The 13,016-nt window shown below is 46.8% G+C and overlaps 1 protein-coding gene and 1 pseudogene across 2 annotated transcripts in view; one reads left to right on the top strand and one right to left on the bottom strand.

Annotated features, from left to right (window-relative positions):
• Positions 1-13,016, top strand: part of WDR7 (WD repeat domain 7) — a 349,883-nt gene that overhangs the window by 272,361 nt on the left and 64,506 nt on the right. The window lies entirely within an intron of this gene.
• LOC115871654 lies at positions 5,032-6,413 on the bottom strand (annotated as a pseudogene).

Raw genomic sequence — 13,016 nt, forward strand, 5'->3', positions numbered from 1 at the left:
TTCAAAGTGAAGCATAAAAAAAAACACAAAAAAGGGACTCTACCTTATCAGACAAGACACCCAGAGAGAAGGGAGGCATTCATCAGCACAGTAAGAGCAGAACAGCAGCAATGATGAATTCACGAGAAGTTCCATGTTGGACATTAGAGGCGTCAGAGCCCTGGTGGTGCAGTGGGTTATGTGTCTGCTGCAAACACAGGTCAGCAGTTGGAAGCCACCACCGCTGAAGGGAGTCAGATGAGACTGTCCGTTCCTATAGAGTTAGAGCATTGGAAGCCAGAGGGGCAGTTCTCCTCTGCCCTATAGGGTCTCTGTGAGTCAGAATCGACTCAGTGGCAGTGAGTCAGGGCCTTCTGTGAAGCATCTTCATACTGTGTATAAAACATGAGTGTTTGAATACCTTTTTTCTTTTCATGGACTTTCTTGGGATATACTTATTAATCAGACATTCTTAACACAAACTTGTCGTTCATGAGCCATTTGATTTTCTGTACAAGGTTCAGTACCAATAGACATGTTAGTGTCCCAGTGCCTTTTCTACCCCAGCTTCTTATTTTTATCTCACAAAAGTGTCATTAGTGTCATGGGTGAGTAGCCCATAGCCTCCTGTTCTATGTGACAGTGAAGGTCGCCCTGCCCTCTCTTCATTCAGAACGTGAAAACAAATCTAAATCTCCATAGTCCACCCCCCCTTTTTTAAAGGATCATTCTATTGGGGGCTCTTACATCAATCCATACATCAATTGTGTCAAGCATATTTGTACATATGTTGCTATCATTATTTTCTGAGCACTTACATTCTATCTGAACCCTTGGTATCAGCTCCTCGTTTGACCTTCCCTCTCCCCCTCCCACTCTCGTGACCCCTTGATAAATTATAAATTATTATTTTTATATTTGACACCAACCACTGTCTCCCACTCCCCACCTCCCCTAGGTTTCTTCTTCCCTCCTCTCCCCACCTTCCCCCTACCCTCCTGATAACGTAACTCCCATTTCTTTTCCGGAGGGGTTTAGCTGACCTGGGTTTCGTGTGTCATGAGCTCTTATCTGTACTTGTGCACATGCTCCAGCCTAGCCTGCAGTGGAAGGCAGGGCTGGGGTCATGATGGTGGGGGGTGAGGAAGCCTCAAAGAACCAGAGGAATACTGTGTGTTTCATCGGTGCTATACTGCACCCTGATTGATCCATCCCTTCCTTGTGACGCTTCTGTGAGGGGCTGTACCATTGTCTACAGATGGATTTGGAGTCACTGCTCTGACCCCCTCGTTCTCAACAATATCCACAATCGTCTTGGGCTGCTTTTGCCCCAGTTGTCAGTTATATTCGGTGACAGTGAACGCTTAAGAGGTTGTTGTAACGTTTGATGGTTCTGTTGTTACTTGCTGTCCAGACAGCTCTGCCCTTGGAGACAGCAGAATGGCACGCCGCCCGGCCCTGCCCCTCTGCGTCCTTGGTCTGCTGCAGCCACTGGGTGGGCACTCCTCTTCAAGCCCGGCTTTGGACAGTCAGCTGTTGTGATCCATAGGGTTTTCATTGGCTCATTTAAAACTCACTTTTTAGAAATTTTAACAGTTTCATTGACATTTAATCATATACCACACAGCTCAATAATCCAAACATATTAAAAAGACACGTGTAATCATCACCACAGTCAATTTTAGAACATTTCCCTCCAGCCTTTCCTGCCATAACCCCAAGAAACTAGTAATCTTGTTTCTGTCTCCATAGATTTGCTTATCCTAGATTTCAGGCAGAGAAAAAACATCAAAAAGCAAAAACAAACTTAATAACTAACAAAAAAGAAAAACCTCAGTTGAAAAGATAACAGAAAATAACAAAGCTAGAACAAATTAAAAATGGGTCAAAAGGAGGAACCAATGATAAGGTGTTAAATTCTAACCTACTTCACATCTCCGTCATTAGTCCCAAGGGATTCACTGGAGACTTCGCCAAGAGGGAATCCTGCAAATGGATTTTGGACTTTCACTGCCACCCATAGCCTTCTGCAAGCTGGGTACTCGTAATTTAATCTCAAATTCCATTCCCTCCTCCAGTCATGGATTTTATTATTTACAGTCCTTGTATCACAGACTGGTCTGAATCTTCTCTGTGGACTTAGCTGCCCCCCACCCCCTCCCACTTAGATAGCTGGTCCCTAGTCTGCACTGCTATTTACAAAATAGGCTCGAAGGTCTTCGTGCGAGGCACTACAGGAAGGCAGAACCTGGGCCCTACTCAACCGCCGGCTTGACTCTGTCTTTGCCCTTGGCCCTCTTCTTCCTGCTCTGTGAATGGGGTCTGAGGGTTGGATAAGCAGCGTACAGCCAGTCTCCCCAGCCTTTGGTGCACGCTGGGTTTGGTCCTATGCAGGTGACACCCACAGCCTGCCAGAACGTCACGCATCCAACCCATCCTCAGAGGGCAGGTCCCCGTGTTCAGAAAGCGGGTCCGTATTGCTGGTGCTGGTGGCATCATCCTTGTCCTCCGAGCGGGCCTGTGGAAGAGCTGCATGGCTTCTCGGAATCGGTGAGACGCCTCAGCAGGGGTCTTATTTCCCAGCTGGTGGGAGATGGGACTGAGGGTCTGTGGCTGTGCCTTGTTCCGGGCACAAGGTGAAATCACACAGTCAGCTTTCTTGTCCACAGAACCACCTCCCCCCCAGTGGAGCCGACCTTGCTTCTCTTGGCACCTGTGGTAGCTTTTGTGGGCTTTGGTGGTGGTTCCCCATCTGGACCCTTGTCCAATATTCCAGTGTCCTTACTCAAACTCCCGCTAAGGGTTTTAGGAGACGTTTCTGTGGTGTCAGTTATGGTGAAGATTCATGGACGGGGGCATCCTGTCTGCTGTCTTGACTCCAGCTCTTCTTGAGGCAGCCCACGCTCTCCAGTGTATGGTTTCCCACACCGCAGACTCCTGGGGTTTTTTCCCCCTAAGCCTCTGGTCCACGGTGAAACAGACTCGGGAAGGAAGCGGGGACCTCAACAGTCTAGGGTAATTTCTCACTGTCTGAAGTCATGGACTCGGACGCTGCCCCATGGCCCTCCTTTCTTCATGAGTGTGGAGGATGCCTGGGTGCAGGAGGGGACCTCAGGCCCAGCTTGATTGGTGGGACAGGCTGAGGGGTCTCTGGGGAGCAAGGTGGTGGCCCGTCCAGGAGGAGTTGGTCTGTAGTAGTCATTTCTCGGGTGGACAGCCAAGTGCTTCCTGCTGCCAATCCTGGAACAGGTGTCTCGCTCTTTCTGGTGGCTCTGCCAGGCCTGCTCTGCGTCACCTCAACACACTCCCGCCCCTCTGGGGCTTCCACCTCCACCATACTCTTGCGCTGCCCAGTGTCCTTGCCACCAAGCATGGGACTGGCCTTGCAGTGGGGTGAGGACTGCTGCTCACCGGCACCTGGGGCTCCTTGCTTTTGTAGGGTTTGCTGTCACACACTCTGCTGCTGCAGTGGCGACCATTTCTCCTTTTGCGCTGCCTCAGCTTTGAATCAAGACCTCCCTCATGGCAGGCACAGCTCCAGTCCTTGGCCCTGTCTGGCCACTCAGCCTCCTTATCAGGATTCTGTGCCCCAGTCTCGCTTCTTCTCTTGTTCTTTAGGGTTTGGGGTCTCTTGGGAGGTTCCTCTTCCACATCTGGCAATGCCACTTCCTGGAAGCCATCAAATTCATACTCAGTCTCCTCAGTCCAGTTGATCTCTTCAAAGTTGCCCATCCAGCTAGCTGCTGGGCATAAATGGTCAAAGAGGATGGAAAACCCATCCTGCAGATGGTCCTAGCCTTGCAGGAGTTGCCGCAGTTGTGTTTTGAGCGCCGTGATCTGGGGCTGGTAGTTTGCACGGCCTTCAGAGCCTTGATGATCTTCTGGTGGTGTGCAGGCTTCTCTGCAAAGCAAACCGCCAGCTGCTGAAGAAATTTTGGGACTCTTCTCAAAAGCATGCTGCTCCTCAAACCATCCACGGGCCAGAGCTTGCTCGGCCCACAGGAAAGCAGCACAGTCCTTCGGGAGCCGAGGCCAATCTGAGCAGAGTGTGTGGGCTTTTGTAGAGATCCATAGCTGTCTGCTTTTGGTACTTGACTCAAAGTCAGAGATAACCTGAAGTCCTCATGCTTGCTAGCCAGATGCTGCGGTGCTCACTAGAACCCCGGTCAGCTCTGCTGGGGCAAAAGCCAAGTCCTTGTGTTCGCAGAGTGGATCCTGCCCAAGAATGGCCTCGTCCTTCCGCAGCAGCAGCAGCAGCAACTTGGCCCGCGCTCAACTCCCCCTGTTGTTGTGAGCTCTGACCCTGCTCTGGCCCTTTCCAGAAGCTTTCGTGCTTTATCCTGGTGGGGGCCTGTTGGTCTCCACTTCTGGAACTCTCTTAGGGGAGGTCAAAGAGGAAGGGGGCTTCTCATCAGCGTCCCCAGTTGCTTCGTTGGCCATTTCATCCTCTTTCTGCAATCTTTCCAGTCCTTCTGATGATGCGGCTTCCTCCTGCTCGGAGTTCGCATCCTCAGATTCCCCTTCTTGAGGGATGCGCCTTTCAGAGGCACGGCAGGTGAGTTTCTCCATGCGTTCCTGGCGTCCAGACCCCTCTGACACTGATGACATCCCTCTTCCTCATCTTGAGTCAGGTCACCAAAGGCGTCGTCTTGCTCTTCTTCCAGTCCATCCTTCTCGCCTCTAGTTTCTGCTCCAGGTGCCGTTCCCACCAGCTGACCACCAACACTGGATCCGTCCGCAGGCTCCCTGAGAGACCGCTAAGCCCCATCTTGGGACCAGTGGAGGAGAGCCTTTGCTCACATACCCTGAATTCCCTTCATCAGAAGGCTCCTGAGACGCTGCAGAGGTTTGGGTCAGCTGACTCCTCTCATCCTCCTTTTGTAAGACGGTCTGTTGTTTCCTCCCCTCTAGTGCCATTTAATCACACACTTGGGAGCTCAGATCCAGTTCCATGGAAGGTTCCTCTTTGATTTCACCACAAATGTCCCATTCAGAACAGCGGCTGGAGATTTCCACCCCAAGGTCTTCAGGTTCGACCTTGACTTCTTTCTTCTAAAGAGGAGGCTTACGAGATACCTGGAAGCTCCCTGGCAGGGCCTCTAGTCCTTGCCCGCCTGGCTCTGTTTTCACAATAGTCAAGCGATAGGCATAGTCTTCTGACCGTCTTCCTGGCACCCTCAGTCTGTTTGTTGAAGCCCTGGGCTGCGCTTCTCTCTAGAAAGGACAGGAGTATACTGAGGAGATAGCTCCTGGTGTTCCAATTTGGGTTCAAGGCCTTAAAAAAGGTACCTTTGATTCCGCCAATGGACAAGTGATGTCCAGCATTTCCCTGTGCCTTATCTTCAGTGGTAGATGGTACACGAAGATTAACAGAGTTACCAGAGACAATTAAGGATGGGATGGAGGAGGCTACAGTGGGTGGGTTCAATGGACAGAGAAAGGAAGTAGGGTTAAGCAGGAGGGTAGCAATGGGGATGGACTGAGAACTTGGGGCCACAGCTGTGTTGACAGGCTGCATCATGATACAGCCAGTACTCAGGCTCCCGACTTTCACAGTGGTGGCAGGAACAGTGAAGATGACAGGTGCAGGGTGGATGGAAGAGGACACGTTTCACATAGGGAGGGGCCTTGACCCCCCTTTCTCTTTGGAAGTCTCTGTTTCACACATGACTTTTGAAACTTAGAGGGGGCAAGAGAAGGCAGCATTAGTTGGGGCACAAAGGCAAAGGAAAGAGAGAAGCCGGTCCTGATCTCAGGCAGTGGCAAAGAGGGTTCAAAACCATTGACCCCCCTATGACTTCAAAGAAGGGATGCCTGACACTGTCTGGTTCGGTGGACGATCTGACCCACCAGTTTTGCGTGGAGGGGTTTCTGATTGAGTTGATCCGGCTGATGTCTTCCCAGAGTTGAAGCTAGGGTGAAGAGCGGTGCTTGGTTGGCTAAGAAGAGGCTTAAGGCCTGATGACCACTTCTGTCTCCAAGCCTTCCTGGAAAAACATTTGGCAAGTGGCTTCAGTGTCAAGGTGACATCCTTCGGCAATAGTTGTGGGTACCGAGCGTCCCTCCCCACTTCAGAGCTGGCTCTGTAGGCCTGGGTCTGAGCTGGTCTCAGGAACTCCAGTCACAGTTCCTCCCTCTCCAGTACCTTCAGTTATGTACCACAGTTCTTCCTGGATGGATGGCAAAGTGCCCTTCGCCGGAATGGGAGTCGATGGTCTTCCCTCTCAGTAGTGGCTTCCACTGATGTGGCTGGTTTCTTCACAGCACTTTACCAAGACGGGCAGCTGTTTAGTCTAGGACAATTTCTCCATGTTGTCAGGAGCTCTGCTCAGCATCAGGTTCTTCATTCTCACTGTCAGTTGGTGGACAGTCTTGCAGGTTCGAAGGTGCTTGCTGATCAGAGTATATTGATTTTTTTCAATATCTGTCTGCATTCATTTGGGTGATGCGTTTCTAGGTCTCTGTCCATTTCTTCTTGTGGACTTCGTTCAAATACAGTTTTTCACAATAGTGTGTTATTCTTTTTATTTCATTTGGATCTGTTGTAATGTCTCTGCTTCCATCTCTTATTCTGAGTATTTGCATCTTCTCCTTTGTTAAAAATGCTAGTGGTCTATTTTGTTAATCTTTTCAAAGAACCAGCTTCGTGTTGATTTTTTCTATCCCTCCCCCCCCCCATATAATTTATTTCTGCTTTAATCCTTATCATTTCTTTCCTTCCTTGAGTGAAAGAATTGTGTTCCTTTCCTTGTTCCAGTTCTTGGAGGTGTTGGGTTAGGTGTTGATTGTAGATTTCTCCTCTTTTTTCATGTGTGTGTTGATAGTTATAATTCGGCCTCTGCTTACTTCTTTCGCTGTGGCCCAGAGGTCTTTATAGGCTGTGTTCTCATTCTCTTTTTTCTCACAGAATCTTTAATTTCCTCCTTTATTTGCTTTATTTCCCAGTCATTTTTTAGTATTACGTTGTTCAATCTCCGTGTTTCTCTTTGTTTTTGCTCATTCTGTTGATTTCTAATTTTATAGCTTTGTGGCTTGAGAAGATCGATTATAGGGTCTGGTGTTTTTTTTTAAATTTTTTTGAGGCATGATTGGTGGCTTAGTATGTGGTCTAATCTTGAGAATGTTCCATATGTGTTGGAGAAGAATGTATACTGTGTTCTTGTTGGATGGAGAGTTCAAAAAAGTGCCCAAAAAGTTGTTTTTGCTGATTGTGTTATTGAACTTCTCGGTGTCTTTCTTCAGTTTTTTGTTGTTGTTTATGTTCTGTCTTTCCTTGAGAGTGGTGTATTGAAGGATCTTTCACTGAGTGCATATGTATTTATTATAGTTATGGCTTCCTGAGTTATTATTCCCTTTATCATTTTGTAGTGTCTGTTCTTATCTCCTGTTACATTGTTTGCCTTGAAGCCTGTCTTCTAGGAAATTAATGTTAGTGTCTGTGCTTTCTTTTGGTTGCTGTTTGCTTCGTATGCTTTTGTCCAGACTCTGATTTTGTCTGTTGATGTCTGTGTGTGAGATGTGTTTCTTGGAGGCATCAGATTGATGGATTTTATTTCTGCTAATCTGTCTCTTTATTGGTGCGTTTAGTCCATTAACATTCAGATTATTGATACGTATTTATTTGTAACTGTCATTTGCTTTCTGTATGTGTGTGTTGTGTTTGTATGTATATTGTGTTTCATGATGCTTCCTGTGTTATTTCCTTGTTTTGGGTGTTGCTCTGTGTGTGATTTTTGTGAGGGATTGTCTTGTATGTTGGTTTCAGGCTTGTGTGTTGTTGCTGTTGAGTTTTTGGCCATAGTACTTCATTGAGTACTTTTGTAGGTCACCACCTTGTTGTTGTGAATTTTTTTAGTTTCTCCTTGTCTTGGAATACTTTTCTTTCTCCGTCATATTTGAGTGATAATTTTGCTAGGTACAAGATTCTAGGTTGACAGGGGTTTTTTGTTTGTTTGTTTTTTGCCCCCCCAGTAATCTGTGTACAGCACTCCTTTGTCTTCTTGACAGCATGGTTTCTGCTGAGCAATCTGAGGTTATTCTATTTGCTTACCCTTTTATGTAATTGATGCTTTTTTTCTCTGGCTGCTCTTAAAATTTTTTCCTTGTCGTTGATGTTAGACATCTTGACGACAGTATGCCAGGGAGTTTTACTTTTGGGATCTCTCCTGGCTGGGGTTCTTTTGGCTTCCTGAATAGTTATCTTTCACTCCTTTCGACATTGAGGGATGTTTTCTTGTAGAAGCTCTTGGACTATTCTGTGTGGATTTTTTTTCCTTCTTCCTTTTCTGGAATCCCTATAATATGAAGGTTGTTCCTTCATATTATACTTGTGTCCCACATTGTTCTCAAGCTTTTCTCAATCTCCTTTCTTGTTCTTTTTTTAGGCTGGAATCTATAGATTTGTCTTCTATCTCGCTGATTCAGGCTCCCATCTCTTCAATTCTGTGTCTGTTCTTTTTTAGCATTGTGCTGTTCCTTCATAGTATTGTTTAATTGTACTATCGTGGCTGATTGTGAAAGACTCTTTAGGGTTTTCCTAGTGGTGTTACTAGCTTCTCTATTTCACTTTTTCTCATCGACTCCTCTTTCATCTGTTGCACAAGTTCGGTCATCATTCTTTTAAATTCTGTTTCTGTTTCTCTTAGTTTTGTGTGCGCTCATAGCTTCTGTTGTTTCCTTGATGTCGTGGAGTCGCTGTTAGGGGTGTTAGGGAGGTGGTGTTATGTGGGAGTGGTTAACTCTGTTAGGTGGTGCAATAGATGTGTAGTGGACCATTTGTATAAAGTATCGGGGTGGGGGTGCTAGATTAGGGGAGAGACCAGAAAGTGGGAGAGAGGAAGGAGCAATAGGCCCCCCCAAAAATATAGTGTTATTTGGTAGATTAAAAGGATGGAAATTAGATTTCTTTTAAATGCCTGTTTGCAAATATGGAGGAATGGGTACTAATATTTGATAGAAAAAATATTTTAGAAAATGTAAGAATACCAGCTATTGGTTTTATAAGGATGAGAAGGAAAGAAAAGGTTTGACAACAAGAAAAGAAAGGTTAATAGTGCTGTGAAATAAAACTATATATTTAAAGAAAGGAAAATTTAAAGCAAAGTTTTACAAATAATACTAGGAAAAATAATACTAGAGAAAGATACAGGGCAGCTGTTAACATATGTTTGTTTGGGCTCTAAGCTTTGCCCTGGAGCTTTGTCTATGTTGTGGGTGTTAACTTCTGGGTTGATGGTTGGTGTGTTAAGAGACTAGAAAACAAGTTGAAAGTAAAAAAGTAAAGTTATATATGTATGTATGTGTCTCCCCCCCCCCACCCCCCAGGCCCCCATCCTGATATATCCCTACAAATGGGGAAGTCCTGATTGAGGATGAATTATAAGAATAGTACTCAACTTTGTTTTAAGAGGAGTAGGGTATAGGAGTGATAGAACACAGCAACAATAAAACCAGCAAAAAGAGCAGCTGGGCCCCACACCTTACAGTGTGTGTGTGTGTGTGTGTGTGTATGTGTGTGTGTGTCAGTTGGGTATAGTGTCTGTTAGTATGATGTTTTACTCCCCTGTGATATTGTAGGGTGTCAGAATAGGGTTGAAGCTCAGGCTAGGGGAATCATTTTGGTGTTTGGTATGGCTGCGAGTCCTATATTCTTATGATGTAAGTTCATTATCTTCAGAGAATAGATCTCTGGCGAATCAGGTCAGAGAGGTTGGGGTTTGCTCTTTCAGATGCTGGGGGTGACCAAGTGGAAGTGGGGAGTGGGGTCTATACCTACCATCTACGTAGGTGGCCTAGGATGGCGGATAAAGCAATGACCTACTCAGAAAGCAAATGGCTTATGTGAGAGGCTTGGGGTGCTGGCCGGGGTCTGGGGTCATAGAACAGCTTAGTACAGTGGTTCTCAACCTTCCTAATGCCACAACCCTTTCATACAGTTCCTCATGTTGTGGTGACACCCTCCCCCTCCCCCTGCCATAAAATTATTTTTGTTGCTACTTAATCACTGTAATTTTGCTACTGTTTTGAGTCGGATGACCTCTGTGAAAGGGTCGTTCGACACCCCCCACCCCCCAAAAGGGTCGTGACCCACAGGTTGAGAACCACTGGCTTAGTAGCTAGCTAGGTATATGCCCCATGAACAGCCTCTGGGCGCCTAGGCTTCCAATCTGTCTCAAGCCTAAACCCCCTGCTGGCGTTGCAGTTTCTACTTGTTTTATTATGCTAATACTTTGTTAATGGAGCAGGTGTGTGTTAGCTGCCACCTAAAGAAGTTGAAAAAGAGAGAGAAAGCATTGGGGGAGAGGAGAAGGTCTTCAAACGAGCTGCACCTTAGGGAAACTGGGTTAGTTTGCTGATTTTGGCGGGAGCTCCCTGGGCTTGTGTGAAGAGTTGCTCTATTCCCTATTTGTGTTGGCTCTTTGGGATGATTGGGGTGACCAAGTAGGGTTGGATGAATGGAGTCTGTACTTGCCACCACCTAGGTAGGCTAGGGAGTAGATATAAAACAGGTTGCTGTTGCAGTTTCTTTTTGTTACGCTAATAATGGACCAGGTTCCTGTTGGGTGCTACCCAGAGAACATTTAAAACAAACAAATAAACAATGAATGGATGTGTTTTTGGAGCTTTTGGGGGGTGTTTTAAAATTGGAGGCTATGCCAAGCTGTACTTCAGGAAAGGGAGGTTAGTTTTGCTGGGTGGGGCTGGAACTCCCTGGGCTTGTGCTGACTATTTATGCCCACTCCAGGCTGCCCCATAGATTTGCCCCCATGCGACTCAGTAGGCTGTGGTAACACAGCCTGCTATTGGGGAGTTAAGCCTGTGGGGTATCTACTGGATCTCTTGGCTTGGGCAAAAAGCCATAGCTCTTTGTACTTTTACCTTCCCCAGGCTGGTCCTGTAGAACTAGGTCCCTGCAGTTCCACTGCCTCTGTGCTCAGCCAGGTGAGTCCCCAAGGCTGACAACAGAAGGGAGTCATAGCAGCAGATGCTGCTGCTCGTTTAGTAAATTTGTGTCTACTTTATACTGACAGTCCTGAGGGCTGGAGTGTAGGATATCCCTCTCAGTGGCTCCTGTGTGCTGTTCTCTGTGGAGTCCCTCCGTGTGTGTTAGTCGGTTGCCATCTTCCACTCACGTTGGCTAATTTCTAACCAGGCCTTTCTTCACGAGTCTGGAACCCAGAAGATCCACTGAAACCCCCAGGCACCCTGGCTGATCCTGCTGTTACTTCCAACCAGTAATGGCAAAGCTTTCAGCATCATAGCAATACCCAGCTAATGTAGGACACCAGACTAACACATGGTGGTGTGTAGGGTCAGTGCTGTATGCTTTGAAATAAGCTCACAGCTGAAACAGAATGTGTGAGTATTGTTAGATTCCGAAACAGTCGATGCTTTTAGAAGAGAAGTCAGAGCACCATTTTTGAACTAGGAATCCAGTAAAGAACCCTTTCAAGAATCTGTTGGACTCTGTTAGCAGAGAGAAGGAGGCCCATTTTCTAGCATGAGCAAAGACATGAATATATGACACTAAAATATAGAAGAGATCATAAATTCATATGATGGCACCGGTAGCCCCTCAACACTGAAGCCCCACTCCTCTGTGGGGAGCACTTGGGGGGAAAAGTGGGAGCAGCACTGCCCTGAGTCTTTGGAGAAAAAAATATGCTATGTGGGAAATGAAAACAAAGTATGCCTTAATTATACAAATGTATTTGTAATGTGAGTAGAGTTATTTTTCATATGTCAGAGTTATCATACCTAGTGCCTGTTTCTCTAGAGATAATGAATGGGCTATCGCTTCCAAAGTAGCCTAGGGAAGGCCTGTGCTCCGCTTCATGAGGAGCGAGCCTGTGTTTCTGTGTTAGGCCATGGTCAAGCTTGCCATAAGCTAGATGATGGAGGGGAAGTGGAAGCAGAGATTGATTAGATGTATAAAGCCGTGGTGACTGTGGTGCAGTTAGAAAACCCTGAGACAGCAAGAGGGGAATTCTGGAATGCTGTCTTTCCTACGGAAGGCAATGAGCTTGCATTTGAGCGCCTCGGACCTTTGAAGCTCCTGCCCTCTGTGTGGGGGTGGATGATTTGGCCTCTGACCTTCAGATGCACCCCTATGAGGAGACAGGAGAAAATGGAGTACTGTGTTCATCTCCTTGTATCTTGGGTCCTAATCTTTGGAGTGGCTGCCAGTCTCCTTTGGTGCTAACGCAGCAGTGTTCATGGGAAAGCAACCCGGAACTCCTCCCAAATCTGTCTCACCCATCTTTAAATGGTGCCTTACTCGCTCCTTGCCCAGCTTATATAGCCAGCGAGGCCTCACCAGCTGGTTCAGCCATGTTGCTATCTATACACAAGCATGTGCCGAGCACACCCTAAGCCAAGCAGAAGAGCCGCCGCATGTTTCCTAAAATGGGCGTGGAAGATCGTCTCCTTGCCCTCCTTCCTAGCCAGTCTTCCCTCTTTCCCCTTTTCCTCAACTGTGACGTCATTTTAAGCACTATCTGTATCGGCTCGTTGGAAACATCAGGTTCGACTTCATTTGGTATGCGCTAGGCTTTGTGAGGTCTAGAACTTTTTAATTGGGAGAGGGTGCCCTTTGAGAAAAAGATATTAGGGACCTATACCAGGAAAACATTTTTATGAATTTCATGGTGAATCCACTTTTAAAGACTTCTTTTTCCTTTTTTTTTTTTTTTTTTGTAGCTCTGTCTATAGTAACTATTATCTTCGCCTTCCTCTTGCCCTGGTATGCGCTGAGTGATTGGCAGTGACCCTTGGCTGTGAGCCCTCTGCTCCCCTGTACAGAGCAACGGAAACCATTCAGACATCACAGGACCCCCTTCCAAACATGTTAGTTGGGGTCCTTGGACGCAATGTCTCAATTGAGAAGAACTGAGGCCCTATTTTCGCGAATGCTCTCGCTCCTGGCCTTTCGTAGCATGATCACTGCCGTGGTTGTCTTTCCGCTTGACCTGGAACCAGCTTTCTTAATGTGGTCCGTGGTACCCTGGTGATAGTTCTCATCACCCAAGCACTCAGTA

The sequence above is a fragment of the Echinops telfairi genome, unplaced genomic scaffold (genome assembly GCF_000313985.2).
Source record: "Echinops telfairi isolate 266 unplaced genomic scaffold, ASM31398v2 ScPeMD7_7400;HRSCAF=8409, whole genome shotgun sequence".
Classification (NCBI taxonomy): Eukaryota; Metazoa; Chordata; class Mammalia; order Afrosoricida; family Tenrecidae; genus Echinops; species Echinops telfairi.